We start from the raw sequence: 26,185 nt of genomic DNA on the forward strand, positions 1-26,185 counted from the left end.
TTTCACAGTTTGTCAAACCCGAAACAGCCTCTGGGATTTGCCGATTGTAATTTCAATGGAAATTGCGACCGTCACTAATTATCGGAACCCGCTGAGGTTTCGGGGTTGTTATTGGTTTATTTATATCAGTGAGTGACCGATTTTAAACTAGGTGAGGGTCTAAACATAAGGTAAAAGCCTGGGATAGACAAGAGATTCTTCAATGTATCAAGTTAAATTACACTGATTCCACCAACACTGTACATCACATCCCTTAAACATTGTTACCTGTTACTATATAAAACTGGTGAGGGTGGAAATGGGAAATAACTGAAAAAAACCTTAATTGTATCCAACTTATTGTTATTATTATACAAACAATGTACAGCCTATCCCTTAAAAAAGACTAAATGTAAAACCAGTCGTCAGTTCCAGACCCGCTGTGCCGGTGATGTGATTTGCATCCGATTCTGACTGACATAGTATCAGACGCGCTCCCGTCAACAGTAAACGGACGGGGCCGGATCCATAAGAGCAAAATGAGGATCGACCTCCGCATAACCTGTCCTCATAATTTAACCATTTTAGCCCCGGTATCATTCTGGTGAATCTGCGCTGCACCCTCTGCAAGGCCAATATTTCATTCCTGAGAGATGGTGCCCAGAACTGAATGCAATACTTTAAATGGGGTCTCAGCAGGGATTACTATCTGTAACATACTTCCCCCATTTGAATCCCGGTTTCCATGAAATAAAGGCCAACATTTAAATTAATTTTTCGACCATTCCACTGGCTTTTAGCGATTTCTGTACTTGGATCCCTAAATCTCTCTGCTCCTCCACAGTTCCTAGATTCTCACCATTTAGAAAATACTCTGATCTATCTTACTTCAGTCCAAAGTAGATGAGCTCACACTTGCCCATATTGAACGTTTGAACAGACTGGGGCTCTTCTGTATAGAAATGAGAATGCTGAGGGGTGACCTGATATCGGACTTTAAGATTATGCAAGGGTTTGATAGGTTAGACGTAGATAAGGTGTTTGCACTTGTGAATGCGGGGACTCCAAATCATTGGGGCCATGATTATAAGGTAGTCACTATTTAATTCAATATGGCATTCAAGAGGAACACATTCACCCAGAGAGTGGTTAGAATGTTCAATTCGCTCCCACAAGGAGTAGTTTAGGCGAATAGCATGGATTCGTTGACGGCGAAGCCAGATAAACACATGGAGGAGAAAGGAATATAAGGGTCTTCACATACGGTTAGATGAGGAGGGGTTGGCGGAGGCTTGTCTGCAGCATAAACACCGGCATAATCGAGTTGGGCCGAATTGCCTGTTTCCGTGATGTACATTCTTTGTAATTCTATGTAACTCCATCTGCCGCAATTTTGCCAACTCACTTAATCTTTCAGTTTCCCTATGCTTCCATTTACAATATTCACTGTGACACCTAACTTGGTGTCAGCGACAAACGTGGATATAAGAACATAAGAACATAAGAAATAGGAGCAGGAGTAGGCCAATCGGCCCCTCCAGCCTGCTCCGCCATTCAATAAGATCATGGCTGATCTGATCCTAACCTCACATCTAAATTCATGTCCAATTTCCTGTCCGCTCACCGTAACCCCGAATTCCCTTTACTTCTAGGAAACTGTCTATTTCTGTTTTAAATTTATTTAATGATGTAGCTTCCACAGCTTCCTGGGGCAGCAAATTCCACAGACCTACTACCCTCTGAGTGAAGAAGTTTCTACTCCTCTCAGTTTTGAAAGAGCAGCCCCTTATTCTAAGATTATGCCACCTAGTTCTAGTTTCACCCATCCTTGGGAACATCCTTACCGCATCCACCCGATCAAGCCCCTTCACAATCTTATATGTTTCAATAAGATCGCCTCTCATTCTTCTGAACTCCAATGAGTAGAGTCCCAATCTACTCAACCTCTCCTCATATGTCCACCCCCTCATCCCCGGGATTAACCGAGTGAACCTTATTTGTACCGCCTCGAGAGCAAGTATGTCTTTTCTTAAGTATGGACACCAAAACTGTATGCAGTATTCCAGGTGCGGTCTCACCAATACCTTATATAACTGCAGCAATACCTACCTGTTTTTATATTCAATCCCCCTAGCAATAAAAGCCAACATTCCGTTGGCCTTCTTGATCACCTGCTGCACCTGCATACTAACTTTTTGACTTTCTTGCACGAGGACTCCCAGATCTATTTGTACTACAGTACTTTCCAGTTTCTCACCATTAAGATAATAACTTGCTTTCTGATTTTTTCTGCCAAAGTGCATAACCTCACATTTTCCAATATTGCATTGCATCTGCCAAATCTCCGCTCACTCACCCAGCCTGTTGATATCCCCTTGTAGTTTTTTTATGTCCTCCTCACTCTCTACTTTCCCTCCCATCATTGTATCATCTGCAAACTTTGATGCATTACACTCGGTCCCCTCCTCCAAATCGCCAGAATATGCGGCAGTCTATTCCGTCGTCTACGTCATTTATACACCGGGTCTCTTCCTCCCACCTTCTAACCAACTCCCAACCCGTTTCGATAGGTTGCTTTAAATTCTACGCGCTCCCATTTATGTTAACAGTATCTTCTGTGGTACCTTATCGAATCCTTCTGGAATTCAATATTATATAACATCCATAGACACTCCATTATCTACCACGTTAGAGATATCTTCAAAAAGTTCAACTAGCTTTGTTGGACTTGACTTACCCTTTATAAATCCATGCTGGTTCTCTCTGATTACTTCATATTTATCCAAGTGCTCAGGCATTCCTTCCTTAATAACGAATACTGGTACCGTCCCCACCACGGACGTCAGACTAATGGGTCTATAATTTCCAACTTCATCTCTGCTACCCATCCTAAATAATGGAGTGACATTGACAATGTTTCAATCAAAGGACCAATTCCTGAATCAAGATATTTTGAACGATCATGACTAAAGCATGTACAATTTCCTCGCCTATTCCTCTTCGTCCCCTCGGGTGGTAACGATCAGGTCCTGGAGATCTGTCTATCTTTAATCTAATTATTTTCTCCATTGCCATTATTTTACTTGTACTGAATCCCCATGATTTATTTACAGTTGTCCTCGTGTCTCTGGTATGTTATCCTCATCCTTTTCTGTGAAGTAAATATTTAGCAATTCTGCTATTTCCTGATATTCAATTACAATATAACCTCCATCTGTCTTTAAAGGGCCCACATTACTCTTAGTCACCCTTCTTTCTCTTCATGTACTGGTAAAAATCTTGATTGTTGTCCTCATTTTCCCTCACAGGTTTTTCTCCTTTTCCCTGATGGTTCCTCTTCCGGTTTTTAGTTTCAGCACCGCAAGAAATAATACTTTGCAATAAAGTTCGGCTCATTAGTTCTTTACTGTCAGAGAGAGAATTGTCTGATCCCCTAATTTATTTAATGTAACAAACACAAGCACACATAATCATCGGTGTATCAATGCACTGATGGATGCACAAAGATAAACACAGCGAAAAAATGCAGGAAGTATCGGGATTCACAGGGAAACGGACAAGCGAAATCGACAAAATCAAACGGTCTGAACCCCGAACAGACAGTAACGTGTCGCTGATAGATGTTATTGAGAGGAGGTGTGAATAAGTTGTCACCAATTGGCGCTGTGGCTTAGCTGGTTAAAGCATCTGTCTAGTAAACAGGGGATCCTGGGTTCAACTCCCAGCAGTGCCTTATGCAACTTATTATTTTCACCTAATTTGTGGAATTAAGCGACAAAATAACACTGTGGTGTTTGGATTTGTTCAGGTTTCAGGCTGGAACAGATATCAAGATGACTGCTCAAAAACGCACTTTCATTATTCAGACAGACCTCTCATTGAATGTGTCTGTAACACGTTCTTGTTTCTGGTCTCGTTGGGGTCGGGGTATAATTCACGATTTGAAGTTTAAACCCGGAAGTAGTCCTAATTCTGACCGAGACTTGTGATCTTGACCAGCGGTGCAAACTTTTGCAAACTGGAAAATGAAAGTTCCCAAATCACTCCACCTGAATCCCCGGGCCCTGACGAAATATATCCCAGGCTGTTAATAGAAGCAAGGAAGGAAATAGCGGAGGCTCTGACCATCGTTTTCCAATCCTCCCTGGTTGCAGGTGTGATGCCGAAGGATTGGAGGACTGCTAAAGATGTACCGTTGTTTAAAAGGGAGAAAGAGATCGATCGAGTAATTACTGGCCAGTCAGAATAACCTCGGTCAGGCTGAAGGTATTCCATTAAATCTACACTGTACTTCCTCCACAGCCAATACTGGGAGGAGGGGACTCTTGACTGACAAGCCTCAGCTGCACCAGGAGAGCAAACTCACGCTCTCTCTCTATACCTTTAAACTCTCTGTCTCTCTGCACAGCATTGAAAGTGTATTGTCGGACGGTGTGAGTGTCTTTATACCTTTAAACTCTCTGTTTCACTGCACAACATTGACAGTGTATTGTAGGACGGTATGAATGGGATGAGGGTCTGTGGGGCGAAGTGTAGCCGATTGGGAGCAGCGCCCATTTGCGGGGTGAGTATTGAACGCTTGATTTTGTCTCTCCCTTCTATCTTTCTTTCTCTCTTTCTTCCTTTCACCTCCCTCTCTCCCATTCTTTCTTTCACTATCATTTCATTCCTCTTATTTCGTGCTTTTTCTTTCTGCGCCAGCACTTTTGTCTGTATCCTGTTTTTGTTCTCTCATGTGCCTCTGTTGGATGATCCAAAATTCAGACCCGCCGCTGCCTCCAGCTTTTTCTTCGTTCCACAATCATGGTCTATTTCATTGAGACTTTCATGCGGCCTTGCCTACTCTAACATTCACTTTCACATTCTTACACCTTTAAGTTTGCACTGCATCGACCGCTGTTTCTCGGGGGCACATGCTCCAGAGACAAGCTCAAAGAAAGCAGGGCTGGCATTCGGAAGGAGAGCGCATACTTTTCCGTGAAATTTCCATGGGGTATCTTGTGACACGGGGGATGTTAACTGAAGAACTGGGTTTTGTTTCCATGGTCGTTCGCGCTTTTCCCCGAGCAGTTGATTTGCGGTAGAGACGGGCGGCGCGACATAGCTGCGAAAGACGGATGAAAGCTGCACTTTTAGCAATCTGGGCGGTGCAGGAAAGTCGGAAATGTTCCGCTTGATCGTAATAGGTCTGTGGAAATGTCCGATTGTAAAGGAATGAGGTGAAATGAAAAGAGCGGCAATGGTGAAAAAGTGTCGATTACAGGAGATTGGCCGTGAGCGAAAGGTCCTTTGAATGTTCGTCGCGGAGGTGATTTTGTTCCGAAACCGCAGACTTTAAGCGCCTGGGGAAAGTGAAGTTGGAGCTTTGTCCTTGGGTCAAATTGGGTGTTTTCAGGAAAACGGCCATTGTGAAATCACAAGAATGAAAACAGAAAATGCTGAAAACGCTGAGCAGGTCAGGCAGCACCTGTGGAGAAAGAACCAGAGGAAACGTTTCAGCTTGATGACTTTTGTCATCCGAACTGAATGGTTTGCCGTGTGTGTGAGTAGCTTTGTTGTCTAAGATGCTGACTTCCATTTCTGAATTATGTAGGTGCGAATCGCACTGCTGCCAAAATTTGTAGAGCTTTTCATTTTGGCCGCCTCACCAAAAACCCTTCATTGGTAAGAAGTGCTTTTCCGCATTGCTGGTTTACACGTGTTTGAACAATTCAGCAAAGTCTGGATTACCACCCAACTGTATCTTACACGGAGTTGTTGGGAGTGTAAGGGGTGATCGAAGTGAAGTTTCAACCAATGTGCACAATGGCGCCCTGGTGAACCGAGTACCTCTTATAGTCAGTATAATATAAAAGATATGGACCATAATTATGAATTTCTTCTTTGCATCACACTAAGATTTATTATCAGAGAATGTACATGAGCAGGTCGATTTACGTCACGCTCCGGTCGCTTTGCATCGCCTCCGACAAATAGAATAGAATCAAAGAAAGGTCACAGCACGAAAAGAGGCCATTCGGCACATCGAGTCCGTGCCGGCTCTCTGCAAGTGCAATCCAGATAGACCCACTCACCCACCCTTTCCCTGTTGCCCTGTATTTTCTTTCGTTTCAAATACTTATCCAGTTCCTTATTGAAGACAATTATTGAATCTGCCCCCACCACCCCCTCGGGCGGTGTATTCCAGACCCTAAACACTCGCTGTGTAGAAAAGTTTTTCCTCATGCCACCTTTAGTTCTTTTGCCAAACACCTTAAATCTATGTTATCTGGTCCTTGAACCTTCCACCAATAGGAACAGTTTATCTCTTTCTACTCTGTCCAGATCCTTCATCATTTTGAATACCTCTATTAAATCTCCTCGTAACCGTCTCTGTTCCAAGCAGAACAACCCCAGCTTCTCCAATCTATCCATGAAACTTATGCCCCTCATCCCTGGAATCTTTACAGTAAATCTCTTCTGTGGGGATTCGGTATTAACATCGCCGAATCCCCCACCATTAACATACTATTGGTTACCATTAACCAGAAACTTAACTGGACCAGCCACATGAATACTATGGTTACAAAAGCAGTTCAGAGGTTGGATATTATGCGGCGAGTGAATCACCTTCTAATTTCCAAAAGCCGTTCAACCATCTATAAGGCGCAAGTTGAGTGAATTGGAATAATCATGTGATGGCCATCGACCTGAAACGTTAACTCTGTTTCTATGTTTAAACATTCTGCCTGACCTGCTGAGGATATACACATTTACAGTTTTGATTTCAGGTTGGCAACATAGCCAGTATTTTAATTTTGAATAAAGGGGCTTTCGCATATTTTTGCGTGCGACGAGGTGACCGAGAGATTAAGGCGATGGACTGTTAATCCATTGTGCTGTGCACGCGTGGGTTTGAGTCCCATCCTCGTCGTTATTGTGTTTAAGTTTTGTTTCTCTCCTTCAATCCACACAGAAGGTCTGGTCAAAGTCCCATCCTTCTCGAAACGGCAGACAGAGGGTTTTGCATTATTTGCTGAAATCAGCAACAGTTCCTTCCAGGAAGGTGTTGAGATTGTAAGGTCGCGAAGTATCAGATTTTACAGTGGTGTCATTGTAAAAAGAGTAAATCTTATGTTCAACCTAAGAGAAACGTATGTACCATCATGATGATTTATGTCCGGATCATTCAGTGTCTGTGTCTGTTAAAAAGGGATGTGCTTTAAGTCCCGGATCATTCTGTGTCTGTGTCTGTTAAAAAGGGACGTCCTGCAAGTTCCGGATTATTCCGTGTCTGTGTCTGTTTAAAAGGGATGTGCAAAAAGCCCCGGATCATTCTGTGTGCGTTTTCCCCGATTTTCTTGATACCTTTTACCTTCTGAACTGAAATGACGATCCTCTCTCGAGAAGAAGGTTCACCGCCTGCTTCGGGCAACTGGTTGGAAAAGTAACAAAAACTGATGAGGCCAAGTTCATTCTGCTGGACTTCCATTCCAATCTCCGCACTCTATCCCCCATTCAGACCCACCCCCGCCTGGACATTATAAGCTGCGATATTCATAAGGGAATGGAGAAGCCGAATATCACGGTTATAATTTTCTTGGTTGCTCAACGCTGAACAGCATCAATTACAATGATTCAGAAGGTAATCATAGAATCATAGAATCTTACAGCACAGAAGGAGGCCATTTGGCCGTCGTGCCAGTGTCGGCTTTTTCGAAGACCTGTCCAAATTAGACCCACACCCCAGATTGTTCCCAATAATGCTGCAAATTAGTCCTCTTCAATTATGTCCAATTGCCTTTTGAATGATCCTATGGAATCTGCTTCCACCACCCTTTCAGGAAGTGCGTTCCAGATCTTAACAACCCTCTGTGTGAAAATAATTCTCCTCAATTCCCCTCTCGTTCTTTTCCCAATTATTTTAAATCTGTGATCTCTGGTTACCGACCCACTTGCCAGACGGAAACAGTTTCTCCCTACTTGCTCTTTCAAAACCCCTCACTATTTTGAATATCTCTATTAGGTCTCCCGTTAACCATCTCTGCTGTCAGGAGAACAATCCCAGCTTCACCAATCTCTCCATATAACCGAAGTCCCTCATCACTGGTATCATCCAGGTCAATCTGCTCTGAATCCTCTTCAATGCCTTTTTATCCTAAAGTGTGGTGCCCAGACCTGTACAATATACTTCAGCTGAGGCCGAACCACTGATTTGTAAGGATAAGTATGATTTCCTTTTTTTGTATTCAATGCCCCTATTTACAAAGCCAAGTATCCCATACGCTTTCTTAACCGCCTTATCAACTTGCCCTGTTTTATGAATATGAACTCCCAGGTCCCTCTGCTCTTGGAACCCCGCATAAATTGTTCCATTTCGATTAAACTGCCTCTCCATGTTCTTCATGCAAAAGTGCATCACTTCACACTGATAGGCGTTAAATCTGTCACGTGACTGACCGTTTCACCAGTCCATCTGTGTCCTCCTGAAGTCTGCTATTATCTTCGTCACTATTTACTCCGTTGCCAAGTTTTGTATCATCCGCAAACTTTGAAATTGTATTCCCTATTCCCACATCCAAGTCATTTAAATATAACATGAAAAGCAATAGTCCTGATGCCGACCCCTGGGGGATTCCACTGCATATTTCTCCCCAGTCAGAAAAACATCCGTTCACTACTAACCTCTTCCTCCTATCACTCAGCCTATTACTTGCCCACGTTACCACCGACCCTTTAATCCCACGTGCTTCTAGTTTTCGAATATGTCTGTTATGTATTAATTTCTAAAATGTGTCCTGAAAATAACTGTAACCCAGTAATTTTATTGTTAAACAATGAGAATACAGATATTAAGACCGAGTGATCGATCGGGTTCATTCCCATTACCCGAAGGTGACGGGACCCGAGGAGGGGAAATCCCATCTGGGTTTATATTTTCCGCAAACGGAGACGGAAAATAGCAAAACTCATTCCGTCGAAATCCAACAATTGGACGAAGATCCGACAGCCTTTTCCCATCCGGGATTTCCAGACCTGGCCGTTGAAGGAAGCCTGATAAGTCCATTAGGGAGCAAAACCGAAAGTGAAGAAACGCAGAGACAGAGAGATACATGAAAAGAAAAATTGTATAAATCTCCAATTCTGTGATTGAACAGAATTTAAGCTGCAGCTTAAAGGAAATTCTTCGCATGTCGTGAAATCTTAGAGGTGTATGTAGGGCTGGATTATAACTTTATTTCTGAGAGAAGTAAACACTGCCTGGTAACTACAGCTCTTATTAATTTAACCATTTTACAGTGGCGGTGTGAAGTGATTTCGAATCTCAGTGAATTTCAAGACCATGCTTGACCCACTCGTTTGGTCACCCACAGGTAGCACGCGGTTGGAGACTGCGCAGGCTCATCACAGGAACTCTGCCAGACTGCATGTTCCAGACTTGTATCCAACGCTACACCTGCAGCCTGCAGCCGTGTGTGGATTGGTGGTTCAGGGTCGAACCCTCGCCTGCCGACGGCGAATCCAGGGGTTTGGTTCCAGGCCAATGCAGCTTCGTTTACCTTTTGCATCTGTACCCATGAGATCGCCTGAATTGGGATAAATTCATGTGCCGGCTTCAATCTGTACAACTTCTTGAAAGATTATCTTCATTTCGTCCACGTGTCTTTCGTGGACAAACCCTCTGCATTCTCCCCTCTGGTGTTCAAACATGCTCGGCTGGAGATGAGTCAAACCTGCCTTTTGCATCGCTGATAAGAGATGAGAAGCCAATTGGTGATTTTTGAGCAAAAACGGGGACACATCAGGGGTCATCCGGGATTTGAGCCAGTAAAACTCCCTGAGCGAGAATCAGATCCAAAGATCAACTGGCAACAGAGCCGTGCAGCCAGTGTAAAATTTCGCTGCCACGCAGCCGATCCGCCATCCTTTCAGAACACCATGGCCATCCAATCTCGCTTTCTTGTCCGATATACCGTGTGGAGTAATTTCAGGTTCCACACTAATTATTTCAAATCAACAATATTAGTCTCTCTTTCTCAAAATCGTTTTGAATCGACGACTTTTATTATCAAGTAACACTTTACAGAATGAATTACTCTGAAACGACATTGTCGTCTGTCTCGGCACCGTCATAGTTTACACTCCACCATAAGTACACTTTACTCAAATTGCTGCTTTCATTCACCATGAGAGCGAAGAGCCACGAATGTGGAAACATTAGCTACGAAATTATCAGCTGGGTTGCACCTTTCCTTTTCCGACTGTCTCAGTCTTTTTTTTTCTTTACCCTTCTCTGCTGGTGTTGCCGGTTAGATCAGCCATCGCCGATCAAGGAAGCCTGAGAAGTCCATCGGGGACAACACAGAGAGACAAGAGACAGAGACAGGGAGAGAAAGAGAGATGCATGCAAAGAAAATAAAGAGTATAAATGTCAGGTTTTGCAAACTACCAGAATTTAAGTTACAGACTGGGAGAGATTCCTTCTTGGGTCTTGAAATCTTGCAAGAGAAGATTGGACACAAGTTAAAATCATAGGCTTCGCTGGAGAATCTCTCATTCTGGGAGAGAGATAAATGCGGTCAATTAACTCCAATTAATCTATTTCAGCACTGAAGGGATCTTGAAACAGTCGCTCTGCGAGCAGAATTCAAACCTGGGCAGGAAAACCTCAATTGAATTTTGAGTCCAACGCTTTAAACACTCGGCCACCGCAGCTGTAAACGGCATGTTCATTCAGATCGGATTCCAAATGGACACTTGTTGCTGTTACAAACGCGCGCATTGATGGTGCTTGGGGTCGAATTCTTACTTGTTACGCTGGAGACCTTGGTTCGATTCCCGATACAATGCAGGATCATTCTGTAACAATGAGGAGCTGAGGAGCAAAAGTATACTATTTCGCCCCTCGAGCCTTATGCGCAATTCAGTGAGATCCTGGTTGATATGTAACTTAACTGCATATTATCGCCTTAGCCCCATGTCCCTTTATGCCTTTGGTTAACAAAAATCTATCAATTTCAGTTTTAAAATTAACAATTGAGTTCGCATCAACTGCCGTTTGCGGAAGAGAATTCCAAACTTCTACCTCCCTTTGCTTGCAGAGGTGTTTCCCAACTTCACTCCTGAAAGTCCTGACCCTAATATTTAGGCTGCTTCCCCGAGTCCGAGACAGGCTAACGGGCGGAAATCTTTTTTTTCTATTTACCCCATCAGTTCCCCTTAATATTTTGAAATGTTCGATCAAATCAGCACTTAATCGACTGAATTCGAGGCAAACCCGAGTTTATGTAATCTCTCCGCGTAATTTAAACTGTGGAGTCCAGGCAACATTCTAGTAAATAGACGCTGCACTCCCATCATAGCCATTATATCCTTCCTAAGGTGCGTTGCCCAGAACTGAAGGCAATACACCAGGTCTGGTCTAACCAGAGCTTTGTATAACTGTATCATAATGCCTATCCCCTTGAATATAGTCCTCTGGATATAAAGACCAACATTCCATTAACCTTTTTGATTATTTTTTGTACCTGTCCATGACATTTTAATGATGTGTGTTCATGGACCCCAAAGTCTTTCTGGACCTCCACTGTTTCGAGCTTTTCACCATTTAGAAAGTACTCTGATTTATCCTTTTCGGTCCAAAGTGGATGACCTCACACTTGACGAAATTCATATCGATTTGCCACAATTTTGCACATTCATTTATTATATTAATGCCTCTCTGTAATTTTATGCTTTCATCTGCACTGCTGACAATGCTGCCCATCTTGGTGTCATCGGCAAACTTGGATATGTGGCTTTCTATCCCGTCATCTAATATCCGCCTGAATTGGGAAAAATCCAAATTCAGTTTCAATCTCCTCATCATCTTGAGACATTTTATTTGCTTCATGTGTATTGCGTCGACGAAACTTCGGCATTCAGTCCACTGGAGCTCAAACATCCTCCGGATAGAATTCAGTTCTCCCAACAGCAAAATTGAAAAGATGTGAGAAGACAATTGGTGACTTTTCACTAAAAGGCGAAACACATGCGGGCTCGTCCGGGACTTGAACCCGGGACCTCTCGCATATCACTCAACGAAACTCCCTAAGCGAGAATCATACCCCTAGACCAACGAGCCGCTGTTACTTTAGTTGTGCAGCCAGTATAAAAGTTGGTTGCGTCTCACAGCCGATCGCCCATCCTTTCAGACCACTTCTGTCCATCCAATCTCGTTTTCTATTCGGGTGGACAGCAATATCAAGTTGTGCACCAACTATTTCCATTCACCAATATTAGTCTCCCTTTACCAAATTGCTTTCAAGTGCACGACTTGAGTTATCAAGTAAGACGTTTCAGAATTAGTTGCTCTTAAAATACATTGCTTGTGAGGATACTCAGAGTCGTATCGATTTATGGCACGCTCTGTTCCCTTTGCATTGCAACCGACACATAGAATTGAATCATAGAAAGCTTACAGCGCGGAAAGAGGCCATTCGCGCCATCGAGTCCGTGCGAGATCTCTGCAAGAGCAATCCAGCTAGAACCACTCCCCTGCCTTTCCCCGAAGCCCTGCATTTTGTTTCCTTTCAAGTACTTATCCAGCTCCCCTTTGAAGGCCATGATTGAATCTGCCTCCATCACACCCTCGGGCAGTGCATTCGAAATTCGAACCTGTCGCTGTGTAAAAAAGTTTTTCTTCATGTCACCTTTGGTTATTTTGCCGATCACTTTAAATCTATGTCCTCTGGTTCTTGACCCTTCCGCCAATGGGAACAGTTTCTCTCCATCTTCCATGCCGAGATCCTTCATGATTTTGAAGACCTCTATCAAATCTCGACAAAACCGTCTCTGTTCCAAGGAGAACAAACTCAGATTCTCCGGTCTATCCACGTAAGTAAAGTCCCTTATCCCTGGAATTATGATAATATTTTTTTTCTGCTCCCCCTCGAAGGCCTTCACATCTTTCCTGAAGTGCGGTGTCCAGAACCCCACACAAAATTTCAGTTGTGTTCGAACCAGTGTGTTATAAAGTTTCATCCTGACTTCTATACTTTTATACTTTTGTACTCTATACATCTATTTCTAAAGCACAAGATGCCGTATGCTTTTTAACCGCTTTCTCAACCTGCCCTGCCACATTCAACGATTTTTACACATAAACCCCTCTTTGTTCCTCTACCGCTTTTACATTTGTGCCCTGGAGTTTATTTTGCCTCTCCTCGTTTTTCTGACCGAAATGTATCACTTCGCATTTTTTTGCGTTAAATTTCATCTGCCCCGTCTCCGCCCATGCCACCAGCCTGTCGATATCCTTTGAAGTCTATCACTATCCTTATCACTGTTTACTACCCTTCCAAGTTTTGTTTCATCTGCAAATTTTGAAATTGTGCTCTGTGCACTCAAGTCCAAGTCATTAATATATATCAAGAAAAGCAGTGGTCCCAGCACTGATCCCTGGGGAACGCCACTGTACACCTCTCTCCAGTTCGAAAAACAACAGTTCACCAGTAATCTGTTTCCTGCTGTTCGTCAATTCTGTATTTATGTTGTTTCTGCCCCGTTTATTCCATGGGCCTCAATCTTGATGAGAAGCCCACCATGCGGCACTTTAGCAAACACCTTTTGAAAGTCCTTATACACCACATCAACTAAATTGCCCTCATCTATCCTCTCTGTTACCTCATCAAAAAACTCTAACAGATCAGTTAACCACGATTTGCCTTTAACAAATCCGTGCTGCCTTTCCCTAATCAATTCACCCTCGTCCAAGTGGCTGTTAATTCTGTCCCGGGTTATCGTTTTGAAACGTTTCCCCACCACTGAGGTTAAACTGACTGGCCTATAATTGCTGGGTTTAGCCGTACACACTTTTTTGGACAAGGGTGTAACCTTTGCAATTTTCCAGTCCTCTGGCACCACCCATATATCTAAGGATGTTGGTAGATTATGGCCAGTACCTCCGCAATTTCCACCCTTACTTCCCTCAGCAACTGAGCATGCATCCCATCCGGACCGGGTGGCTTATCTACTTTAAGTACAGCCAGCCGTTCAAGTGCCTCTTCCTTATCAATTTTTAGACCATCCAGTATCTCAACGATAACTTCCTTTGCTGAGACTCTGGCAGCAGCTTCTTGGTAAAGACAGATGCAAAGTACTCATTTGGTACCAAGGCCATCCCCTCTGCCTCCATGAGTAGATCTCCTTTTTCGTGCCGAATCGGCCTCACCCCTCCTCTTTCTACCCGTTTACTGTTTGCATGCCTGTCGAAGTCTTTTGGATTCCCTTTTATGTTGGCCGTCAGTCTATAGTCATATTTCTCTTTGCCTCTCATTTCCTTTTTCACTTCCCCTCTGAACTCCCTAAATTCGGCCTGGTGAATTAACGCATAAAAAAAGTCAGCATTTCTTTCAGCCGGAAACAGAAAGTTACTGGTTGATCAATGGCGATTTGAACAAGTATTCGTCTTTTTTACAGAGTTGAATGAGTTTTGCGAAATTAATACAGTGAACTAATACAGTAAAGTTGAATTCCTGATCGGGAACCGCCTCAGACAGCGCATTACTGCCCATCCCTGGGAAACAAGATACTATCGAAACTTTGACAACACATCTCAGGTCCCCCTACAAAGTCACAGCTTGCCAGCTATTCCGAAATTTGGAGCCTGGGCAGGGAGTTAAACGCTGGACCTTGAGCTCATTGCCCACTTTAAAAGTCTGATACTCTACCGACTGAGCTACCCAGGCTCGATACTACATAAGCTCCCATCGTACATATTCATGGGAGATCTCTGAATTATCCCTGCAGTCGTCGAACGAGGGTGAGGTCCGTTTGATAAAATTCTCAGCAACGTGTTGAGGAGAATCCTTGTTTCTGTTGAACAAGATGTAAGAAACATGGACAGTAAACTCGTGAGTTTACAATGTCGTGTCATTCGTTAGCAGCAATTAAAATAGCACTTTACCCAGCGGCTCAAAAGCTGAACTTGTCCCACACGGGAGTTGGAAAAGGCCTCTCGACCTTTCAGCGTATTAACATCTGTAAGCTGAATAATTTCACCCGTGACACAGTGAAACCAGGCAGCATATTTCTCTTCCAAATTTTCCCAACACGAAATTTCCAACCGATGAATATCGGTTTGAAGAAAGGAAGAATTGTGTGTTTGGTTCTTTCGATTTAAAGATCTTGTACCGGCCCCTTTGCCATATGAGCTGCCGCTAAAAGCCCCCTCTCCCCCTATGAACAAGTAAACTGGCACCTGCTATTGCAAGACGGTAGGCCAGAGGAACCCAAATTCCCACATGGGAAAACTAAGAAGTCGATTGTTGACCTCCATACGTTTGTCCCACAAGAGCGTATTGTAAAAACGACTGGTTGTTAACAAGTTGCGTTATGGAAGATACAATTTCTACCTTGAACTCCGATCAAAATATTCGGAGTAAAAGGTTTGATTGTTTTAGAAGGCGCTCGAACTCACAACCTGGTCATTTCTGGAGCCCATACTGCTGTAAATAAGTAACGCACGCTTAACAATTGTGCAACACGAGAGCAGCGAACAACCGACAGCATCAGCGCTCCTGCCAAACAGCTTTATTTTCGGTCTCTCAATTATTATGATGTGGAGATGCCGGTGATGGACTGGGGTTGACAATTGTAAACAATTTTACAACACCAAGTTATAGTCCAACAAATTTATTTTAAATTCCAAATTTAAAATAAATTTGTTGGACTATAACTTGGTGTTGTAAAATTGTTCTCAATTATCACTTCGAGATCTTTCTCAAACACAAGCCTCCAATCAGGATGCGCTTCGTTAAATAACAATTCCTAAATCAAGAGAGTTTTGATCGATCATGACTAAAGTATGTACAATTTCGTCACCTGTTCCATTTCATCCCCTGGGGTGGAAACCATCAGCTCCTGGAGATTTGTCTATCTTCCGCCTCCTCATTTTCTCCATTGCCATCATTTTACTTGTACTGAAACCCCTTGATTTATTAACAGTTTTCCTCGTGTCTCTGGTATGTTAGCGTCATCCATTTCTGTGACGACCGATGCAAAGTAAAAATTTAGCAACTCTGCCATTTCCTGATTTCCAATTACAATATCACCTCCATCTGTCTTTCAGCAGCCCACATTACTCTCAGCCTCCCTTCTTTCTCTTAATATACTCGTAAAAACCTTGAGAGTTGTCCTCATTTCCCCTCATAAGTTTGTCTCCTTTTCCCTTTTTGCTCCTCTTACGATTTTTTTAGTTTCAGCACCACAATAAACAACACTCCGCTGTAAAGTTCGGCTCAATAGTTCTCCAATGTCAGAGCGAGAATTGTCTGAAGCCCTGATTTATTTAATGTCACAAATACAATCACACATAATCATCCATGTATCAACGCACTGAAGGATACACAAAGATAAACTCAGCGAGCAATGCAGTCAGTGTCGGGATGCACAGGTGAACGGACAAGCGAAATGGACAGAGACAAAACGGCCTGAACCCCCAACATTGAAGTGTCGCTGATAGATATTAGTGAGGAGGTGGGGGCACCATGTCATCAATTGGTGCTATGGCTTAGTTGGTTAAAGCATCTGTCTAGTAAACAGGAGATCCTGGGTTCAACTCCCAGCAGTGCCTTGTGCAGCTCGTTATTTTACCTAATTTATGGAATAAAGCGTCAAAATAACAATGTGGTGTTCGGATTTGTTCAGGTTTCAGGAGGAAACGGATAACAGAATGACTGTTCAAAAACGCCCTTTCATTCCACAGACAGACCTCTCAGAGAATGTGCCTGTAACACGTTAATTTCAGGACACGTTCTTGTTTCTAGGCTCGTTGGGATCGGGGTATAATTCACGATTTGAGGTTCAAAGCCGGAAGACATCCTAATCTGGACCAAGACTTGTGATCTTGACCTGCGGGACAAACGTTTGCAAAGAGGAAAAAGAAGTCCTCAAATCGCTCGACCTGAATCTGCAGACCCAGATGAAATATATCCCAGGATGTTAACAGAAGCAAGGAATGAAATAGCGAAGGCTCTGACCATCATTTTCCAATCCACCCTGGCAAAAGGTGTCGTGCAGGAGGATTTGATGATTGCTAACGTTGTACCATTGTTGAAAAAGGGAGACAGGGATAGATCGAGTAAATACAGGCCAGTCGGCCTGAACTCGAGCTGAAGTATGAATCGTCATTTAGAAAGGCACGGATTAATCAAGGACAGTCAGCGTGGATTTGTTGAGGGATGGTCGTTTGAATTGAATTATTTGAGGAGGTATCAAGGAGGATCGATGAGGGTAGCGCGATTGATGGAGTCAACATGGATTTTAACGAGGCTTTTGACAAAGTCCGACAGGGCAGATTTGTCAAAAATGTAAAAGCCCATTGGATCCAAAGGACATTGGCAAGTTGAATCCAAAATTGGCTGAGTAGCAGGAAGCAAGCGGTTGTGCAGCAGAGCTACCCGTGGTGCCAGGAAGTTGGCTGCTGCTGCCTTCCCCTGATAAGTCATCCCCCACAACAGCATCCAAAGTGGCATATCTGTTTGAGAGGGGGATGGCCACAGGGGACCCCTGCACTACCTGCCTGCACCTCTTACTCTTCCTGGTGGTCACTCATTCACTTCCTGCCTGTATACCCTTTACCTGCGGTGTGACCAACTCGCTAAACGTGCTATCCACGAGTTTCTCTGCATCGCGAATGCTCCACAGTGAGTCCACCCGCAGCTCCAGCTCCGAGATACGATCGGTCAGTAGCTGCAGGTGGACACACTTCCCGCACACATGGTCGGCAGGGACACTGGTAGTGTCCATGACTTCCCACATCTTGCAGGAGGAGCATATCACGGGTGCGAGGTCTGCTGCCATGACTTGCCTTAGCTTAGTTACCCCTTTTAAATTACGTTGAAATTAGAAAATGTTAACTATACTAGGGACCTAGGTTCACTAAAAAAAAAACACTATCTGCTATAAAACCTGCAGATCTTCCCTTTCTTATTACTTTACTTACAGTAAAATGGTAGAAATACTCACCTGAACCTACTCACCAATCAGCTGCCTCCCCTGTGCCGCGTCACTTTCTGACTGGTGACGTCACCCTGAACTCTGCCGCTGGTCTCAGAGTCTCGCTCTCAGAGTAAGCTCTGGTCTCACTCTCTCCGCGCTGTTTATATCCCCGCTCTGGTCTCACTCTCTCCACACTGTTTATATCCCCGCTCTGGTCTCGCTCTCTCCGCGCTGTTTATATCTCCGCTCTGGTCTCACTCTCTCCGCACTGTTTATATCCCCGCTCTGGTCTCACTCTCTCCGCGCTGTTTCTATCTCCGCTCTGGTCTCGCTCTCTCCGCGCTGTTTATATCCCCGCTCTGTTCTCGCTCTCTCCGCGCTGTTTATATCTCCGCTCTGGTCTCACTCTCTCCGCACTGTTTATATCCCCGCTCTGGTCTCGCTCTCTCCCGCCGCTCACCGACTGGAATCTCGCTCTCTCCGCGCTGTTTATATCTCCGCTCTGGTCTCGCTCTCTCCCGCCGCTCACCGACTGGACTCTCGCTCTCTCCGCGCTGTTTATATCTCCGCTCTGGTCTCGCTCTCTCCCGCCGCTCACCGACTGGACTCTCGCTCTCTCCGCGCTGTTTATATCCCCGCTCTGGTCTCGCTCTCTCCCGCCGCTCACCGACTGGACTCTCGCTATCTCCGCGCTGTTTATATCCCCGCTCTGGTCTCGCTCTCTCCCGCCGCTCACCGACTGGACTCTCGCTCTCTCCGCGCTGTTTATATCCCCGCTCTGGTCTCGCTCTCTCCCGCCGCTCACCGACTGAACTCCCGCTCTCTCCGCGCTGTTTATATCCCCGCTCTGGTCTCGCTCTCTCCCGCCGCTCACCGACTGAACTCTCGCTCTCTCCGCGCTGTTTATATCCCCGCTCTGGTCTCGCTCTCTCCCGCCGCTCACCGACTGGACTCTCGCTCTCTCCGCGCTGTTTATATCTCCGCTCTGGTCTCGCTCTCTCCCGCCGCTCAACGACTGGACTCTCGCTCTCTCCGCGCTGTTTATATCTCCGCTCTGGTCTCGCTCTCTCCCGCCGCTCACCGACTGAACTCTCGCTCTCTCCGCGCTGTTTTTATCCCCGCTCTGGTCTCGCTCTTTACCGCAGCTCACCGACTGGACTCTCGCTCTCTCTGCGCTGTTTTTATCCCCGCTCTGGTCTCGCTCTTTACCGCCGCTCACCGACTGAACTCTCGCTCTCTCCGCGCTGTTTTTATCCCCGCTCTGGTCTCGCTCTTTACCGCCGCTCACCGACTGGACTCTCGCTCTCTCTGCGCTGTTTTTATCCCCGCTCTGGTCTCGCTCTTTACCGCCGCTCACCGACTGAACTCTCGCTCTCTCTGCGCTGTTTTTATCCCCGCTCTGGTCTCGCTCTTTACCACCGCTCACCGCTCTCAGGTCCACTACCGCTCTGCAGGAAAAGCAAGGCAAAGCAGCACCTCCTTCCCCCACTTTACCAAACTCCCACACGTACCGAACTCTCAGCACACTGTTGTCCTCACACCGTGCTGTCCGCACTGACAGGCCCCTGTATTTCTACCGTTGAGACTCAGATTACGGAGATATTTTTTGTTCCTTTGGCTTTGGTTGATTTTTCTGAGCTGTTGATTTGATCCGTCCAGAAAATCAACCCGATATCCGTCCACGGCAGGTTTATTTTTAAGTAAACCAGCAAGAAATATAAGAACGAATTGTCCTTCACAGCAGCTGCTTCGCACTCGCCTCCAAGCAGCTCCACGACCAGCAGAGAAATCTTGGCTTGGGTTGGCCCGCTCCCTGAATACATTAATTACTTTGCTACAATCGACGGTATCAAGTATCAGCAAGTGAACAACAGCAGAACGGGAAACCACAGTAATCATGAATGATGCTGAGAAGAGCCCGAACCTGTGGAAGACAGACCAGGTTACGGGAAAGAAACAGCCGCCCCGAGCTTCGGGAAGCAGGGAAAGACTGTCTATCTGTCTGACTGGGAGAAGATTTTTTGCATGAAAGTGAGTGCGGTTTGAAGTGTTGCAGCTCGAAGGCGCTCCCTTCTGGTGAGGAGAGGCAAATGCTCCAGCAAAACAGCCGTGTTGGAGCATTTGAGAAAGGAAAAGAGGCGTCCTGATCCACAGCGCCAAAATTTTGAGCTGTAAACTTCCGAGAGCGGCCTTGAGCTAATTGCTGCTTGATCGCTCCTGTGAGATGGAATTGAACCAACGATCGTAAAGATCTACTCCTATGAAGTGTTCTGTTCGACCAGCAAAGCTGTCGGAGGCCGACGAAAAACGTACTTCTCTTTGGTAATTGTTTAGTGAGCGCCTTTTGATGCTCTCAGACTCGTGGTGTCCCGTGCTCATGACCGAGGCTGACTCGGGACCTGTTCATCTCGCAGCGCTGTGAGAGTGTGAGCTGCTGCTTACTCTCTGCAATCTGAGCCAGTGGTGCAGTAAATAACGTATCTTCTAATAGATTTAAAATATTATAGGTTCGACTCTTACTCGGGTTAAAGGCTTCTGAATTTTTTGTATTACTTTATGACTTACAATGTGTAAAATGATAAAAATTCATGCAAAGAGCAAAAATCTTATTAAAGTTTTGACTGTCTCTTGATGACCATGTCAGTATCTCCTTCAGTCTGAAATAAAAAATGACCTGTTGATTAATGCTGATTCAAACAATGATGCAACGACGAACTGCGATTAATTTGCTTCATGCAGTTAATTCAATAGGTTCTTAATTCTTGTATAACGTTCATTCCCTGACTGGGAATCGAACCACGTGGCGGTGAAAGCACCGAATTCAAACCACCAGCCCACCGGGGAGTTCTCAACATTCCGCACCAGACACTGTGGAACTGATAGCATTTATTTCTATTTCACTCTTTCGTGATTCATTCAGCTCTGTGTTAATTCTCAGGCCTCTGATCTCTCCATTTCTTGCAGCATTTGATTCCGGATATTCTTGTAGTTAAATATGAATAAGATACCATATCTCACAGCCCCGGTATATTTGCTGTTTCTCTCTGCAGTTCTGTACAAAATCAAACTGTACGCAGATACCGACAGTCTATCTCTCTCTCTCACTCCCCACAGAAGCAGCAGGAGATGCCACTTTAAACTGCCAGTTGCTTCAAACGATGCCCGATAGACCTGCGTTGTCTTGCAGCTTTCCCAGGAGCTACATTTGATTCGGTGCGTCAATTTTGGGAAATTGAATGATTTTCACCGGCAGCTTGTGGTAGTATATTACCTCACTTTCTATTTCGTGCATATGGCTACTTGCACTTGGTGCTGTCATTGCCTGAACATCACCTTTTGTCCCGATCGTAGTTCGAATAGAAAATGCTGTTTTGTGCGAGCAGCTTGCCTGGCCCGAAAATGACAAGTGGGAAAGGCCGCGTTGATCTGCTTGTTCACAGCAAAGAATGTTCAGCGTTACCTTGTGATCTATTGTTTAGCATTGGGCGCTTTCATCGCCACGACAACAGTTCGATTGGTGTCTGTCTCAACATCTGCCGATTATACGCTCTACCAAAAGTATACTGTACTCAAATTGCTGATTTTTCACTGTGAGGGCGAAGAGACATTAGTGGACATTAGTTCTGAATTCATCAGCTGGGTTGCACCTTTGCTTCTCCTACCGTCTCCGCCTTCCTTTCTTTACACTTCTCTGCAGATTCAATCATCCTTGGCCGTTTAATAAAGCCTGAGAAGTCCATGAGGTTAAAACAAAGAGAGTCAAGAGACAGATTAAAGTATAGAAACAAATATCAAGTTCTGCGAACGAGCAAGAATTTAACATGGAGCTTGGGAGAAATTCCTTCAAATGTCTTGGAAGAGACTATTGGACACTCGTCCGCTGAAATATCTGTTTGAAGGAGAGAAATGTGGTTGGTCAAATCTGGTTCACATTCATTTGAGCTTCAAACAACATTGAAAAACTGGACCTCGCTCAGAATCAATCGTCAAATATTCCAAAGCGAGACTCACACCCCAAGACTAACAAGCCACCGGTAACAAACCACCGGTAATAAACCACTGCAGCCACTGCACAATTAAGTACCAGCCGCAGCCGATCGGTTATCCTTTAAGATCTCTTCGATCCATTCAAACACGTTTTCCATTCCGATGAAGAGAAATGTCGAGTTGCACACTAACAATTTCCTCCGTTCTCTTTCGCAAACATATCGCTGAACTAAACATCACAAGTCACTCAGGAAAAATAATTCAGTTCAACAGCATCAGCTTCCGAAGGACCTGCGAGGACAGACTGGCCAAACCTGCGTTCAGTCGTGAAGCTTGTGGGTGTTTTGTCACCCGAAGGGACAGAGACAGGCCTGTGACAAAGGGCGAAGGCAGGAACTCAGAAATGTGGCCATTCAGGGCCATAAATGGGCAGACAGTCAGTCACAGTCATTGATTCCGACACACAGCCCGGTAGTTGTTCAGTCAGTCGGGGAGCGAGGCCTGCAGCCAGCAAACAAAAAGCCTGAGAAGAAGTCAGCTGGTGCAAAAATAAACACAAACTACCCAACACGCGGGTTAGCCCATAAAGCTAAGATGTCCACATGGCCGGTTAGCTCAGTTGGTTAGAGCGTGGTGCTAATAACGCCAAGGTCGCGGGTTCGATCCCCGTACGGGCCATAAGGTTCATATTGCAATATTTTGTTAACTTTTAAAAGTTTGGCAGACTTGAGAAACAAGCGAATCCACACAAAATGTCATGAGGTCAATTTTTTGGAGTAACATCCATTAATATGTTTTCTGATCTATATTTTTGAGGTCCAAAGTGGACGGCCTCAAACTTGCTTACGTTGAAATCCATTTGCCGCAGTTTTGCCCATTCACTTAATCTAGTAATATCTCTCTGTAATCTCATTCTTCCATCCACACTGCTCATAATTCTGTCTATCTTTGTGTCATCGGCAAACTTGGATATGTGGTTCTCGATCCCGTCATCTAATATCAATGAGACCGCCGAAATTGGGGTAAATTCACATTCAGCTTCAATCTCCACATCATCTTGAGACATTTTATTTGCTCCGTGTGTGTTGCGCCTTGGAAACTTCTGCACTTTGTCCTCTGGAGCTCAAATATAATTCAATTCGAACAACTGCAAAGATGTCAGAATCCAATTGGTGACTTTTCACTAAAAGGCAGTGAGATAACTGGGCTCGTCCGGGATTTGAACCCGGGACCTCTCGATTATTCCATTAGAAAAACGCACAAAGCGAGAATCACACCCCTAGACCAACGAGCCGCTTGCTAAAAAGCCCTGCAGCCGGTCTAAAATTTCACCATAGACTTCAGCCGATCGGCTATCCATTCCAACCGCTTCTGTCCACTCAATCTCGTTTTCTATTCCGATATACAGCAATATCAAGTTGTGCACTACCTATTTCCAGTCATCAATATTAGCCTCTCTTTACTAAATTCGTTTACAATGTACGACTTGATTTTTCAAACAATACTTTTCAGAATTAGTTAATCTGAAGCTCCATTGGCATCTGTCTCGGCATCGTCAGAGTATACAAGCTACCATAAGTATATTTTACTCACATTGCTGTTTTCTTTCACTGTGAGGGCGAAGAGACAAAAATGTGGAGACATTAGCTACGAATTTATCAGCTGGGTTGCACCTTCACTTTTCCGACCGTATCAGTCTTTTTTTCCTTTACCTTTCCCTGCTGGTGTTGCAGGTTAGATCAGCCTTTACCGTTCCAGGAAGCCTGAGAAGTCCATCAGGGGACAACAGAGAGACAAGAGACAAGGAGAGATAGAGAGATTCATGTAAATAAAGTCGCTTATAAATGGGTGGTTCTGCAAAGTAGCAGAATTTTAGTTGCAGATTGGGCAAGATTCTTTCTTGTGTATTTGAATTTTGCAAGAGTACATTGGGCACCCAATTAAAAGCGCCGGCCACGCTCGAGTATCTCTCATGCTCTGAGAGAGATACATGAAGTGAGTTAGATCCAGTTCATTCATTTGAGCATTGAACGGATCTTTCAACAATAATTCAGCGAGCAGAAATCAAACCTGCGAAGGAAAACTCCATTTGATCTTGAATTTAACGCTTCAACCACTCGGCGATCGCAGCGGCACATGGCAGTACTTACATGGCTGCAGATGCTACTTCAAACTGCCAGTTGCTTCAAACGATGCCCGATAGACCGGCGTTGTCTTGTAGCTTTCCCAGCAGCTTCATTTGATTCGGTGGGTCAAGTTTGGGAAATTGAATGATTTTCACCGGCAGCTTGTGGTAGTATATTACCTCATTTTCATTACCGGTAATGAACCACTGCAGCCACTGCAGAATTCGGTGCCACCCACAGCCGATCGGCCATCCTTTCAGACCTCTTCTATCCATCCAATCACGTTTTCTATTCCGATGTAGAGAAATGTCGAGTTGCACACTAACTATTTCCTCCGTTCTCTTTCGCAAACATATCACTGAACCAAACTTCACAAGTCACTCAGGAAAAATAATTCAGTTCAAAATCATTAGCTTCCGAAGGACCTGCGAGGACAGACTGTCCAAACCTGCGTTCAGTCGTGAAGCTTGTGGGTGTGTTGTGATCCTAAGGGACAGAGACAGGCCTGCGACACAGAGCGAAGGCAGGAACTCAGAAATGTGGCCATAAATGGGCAGACAGTCAGTCACAGTCATTGATTCTGACACACGGCCCGGTAGTTGTTCAGTCAGTCGGGGAGCGAGGCCTGCAGCCAGCAAACAAAAAGCCTGGCCTGAGAATAAGGCCGAGACCCAATCAGACGGATAAACAGACAGACAGATAGACAGACAGACATCTGACTCAACGTCAAAACGCAGCGTGATCGAATCACGTTGAGGTGAAATCATTTTCACAGCAGCTCAGGGTCCTGCCCACAGGTTTTATAGCGGGGCAGTGTTTTATGGATGGGCTGTTGATTGTTAGTAAAATAATATTGATCGGAATTTAATTTGTTACATTAAAGTGCTCTTTGTTTGTTAATTTTGATCTACATCCTCGACAGTATATACAGAAACAAGTAACAATGTTTAAGGGATGTGGTTTCTTCAATATTCGTTGTAAAACCCTGTCAGCTGGTGTAAAAATAAACACAAACTACCCAACACGCGGGTAAGCCCATAAAGCTAAGATGTCTACATGGCCGGTTAGCTCAGTTGGTTAGAGCGTGGTGCTAATAACGCCAAGGTCGCGGGTTCGATCCCCGTACGGGCCATAAGGTTCCTATTGCAATATTTTGGTAACTTTTAAAAGTTTGGCAGACTTGAGAAACAAGCGAATCCACACAAAATGTCATGAGGTCAATTTTTTGGAGTAACATCCATTAATATGTTTTCTGATCTATCTTTTTGAGGTCCAAAGTGGACGGCCTCAAACTTGCTTACGTTGAAATCCATTTGCCGCAGTTTTGCCCATTCACTTAATCTAGTAATATCTCTCTGTAATCTCATTCTTCCATCCACACTGCTTATAATTCTGTCTATCTTTGTGTCATCGGCAAACTTGGATATGTGGTTCTCGATCCCGTCATCTAATATCAATGAGACCGCCTAAATTGTGGTAAATTCACATTCAGCTTCAATCTCCACATCATCTTGAGACATTTTATTTACTCCGTGTGTGTTGCGCCTTGGAAACTTCTGCACTTTGTCCTCTGGAGCTCAAATATAATTCAATTCGAACAACTGCAAAGATGTCAGAATCCAATTGGTGACTTTTCACGAAAAAGCAGTGAGATAACAGGGCTCGTCTGGGATTTGAACCCGGGACCTCTCGCATATTCCATTAGAAAAACGCCCAAAGCGAGAATCATACCCCTAGACCAACGAGCCGCTTGCTAGAACGCCCTGCAGCCGGTCTAAAATTTCACTATAGTCTTCAGCCGATCGGCTATCCTTTCCAACCGCTTCTGTCCACCCAATCTCGTTTTCTATTCCAAAATACAGCAATATCAAGTTGTACACGACCTATTTCCAGTCACCAATATTAGCCTCTCTTTACTAAATTCGTTTACAATGTACGACTTGTTTTTTCAAATAATACTTTTCAGAATTAGTTAATCTGAAGCTACATTGGCATCTGTCTCGGCATCGTCAGAGTATACAAGCTACCACAAGTATATTTTACTCACATTGCTGTTTTCTTTCACTGTGAGGGCGAAGAGACATAAATGTGCAGACATTAGCTACGAATTTATCAGCTGGGTTGCACCTTTA

General features: G+C 44.5%; 6 non-coding genes across 6 annotated transcripts; 5 read left to right on the forward strand and 1 right to left on the reverse strand.

The window, feature by feature from the left end:
* Positions 1-3,638: 3,638 nt before the first annotated feature.
* trnat-agu (transfer RNA threonine (anticodon AGU)) lies at positions 3,639-3,712 on the forward strand. The gene has a single exon. It is a non-coding gene; the product is annotated as a tRNA-Thr (tRNA).
* Positions 3,713-6,810: 3,098 nt separating this feature from the next.
* trnan-guu (transfer RNA asparagine (anticodon GUU)) lies at positions 6,811-6,892 on the forward strand. The gene has a single exon. It is a non-coding gene; the product is annotated as a tRNA-Asn (tRNA).
* A 5,101-nt stretch (positions 6,893-11,993) lies between these two features.
* On the reverse strand, positions 11,994-12,082 carry trnap-agg (transfer RNA proline (anticodon AGG)). Its single transcript is given in 2 exon segments — positions 11,994-12,029; positions 12,047-12,082. It is a non-coding gene; the product is annotated as a tRNA-Pro (tRNA).
* Positions 12,083-16,499: 4,417 nt separating this feature from the next.
* On the forward strand, positions 16,500-16,573 carry trnat-agu (transfer RNA threonine (anticodon AGU)). The gene has a single exon. It is a non-coding gene; the product is annotated as a tRNA-Thr (tRNA).
* Positions 16,574-22,531: 5,958 nt separating this feature from the next.
* trnai-aau (transfer RNA isoleucine (anticodon AAU)) lies at positions 22,532-22,605 on the forward strand. The gene has a single exon. It is a non-coding gene; the product is annotated as a tRNA-Ile (tRNA).
* A 2,506-nt stretch (positions 22,606-25,111) lies between these two features.
* Positions 25,112-25,185, forward strand: trnai-aau (transfer RNA isoleucine (anticodon AAU)). The gene has a single exon. It is a non-coding gene; the product is annotated as a tRNA-Ile (tRNA).
* Positions 25,186-26,185: the final 1,000 nt, after the last annotated feature.

The sequence above is a fragment of the Heptranchias perlo genome, chromosome 20 (genome assembly GCF_035084215.1).
Source record: "Heptranchias perlo isolate sHepPer1 chromosome 20, sHepPer1.hap1, whole genome shotgun sequence".
NCBI lineage: Eukaryota > Metazoa > Chordata > Chondrichthyes > Hexanchiformes > Hexanchidae > Heptranchias > Heptranchias perlo.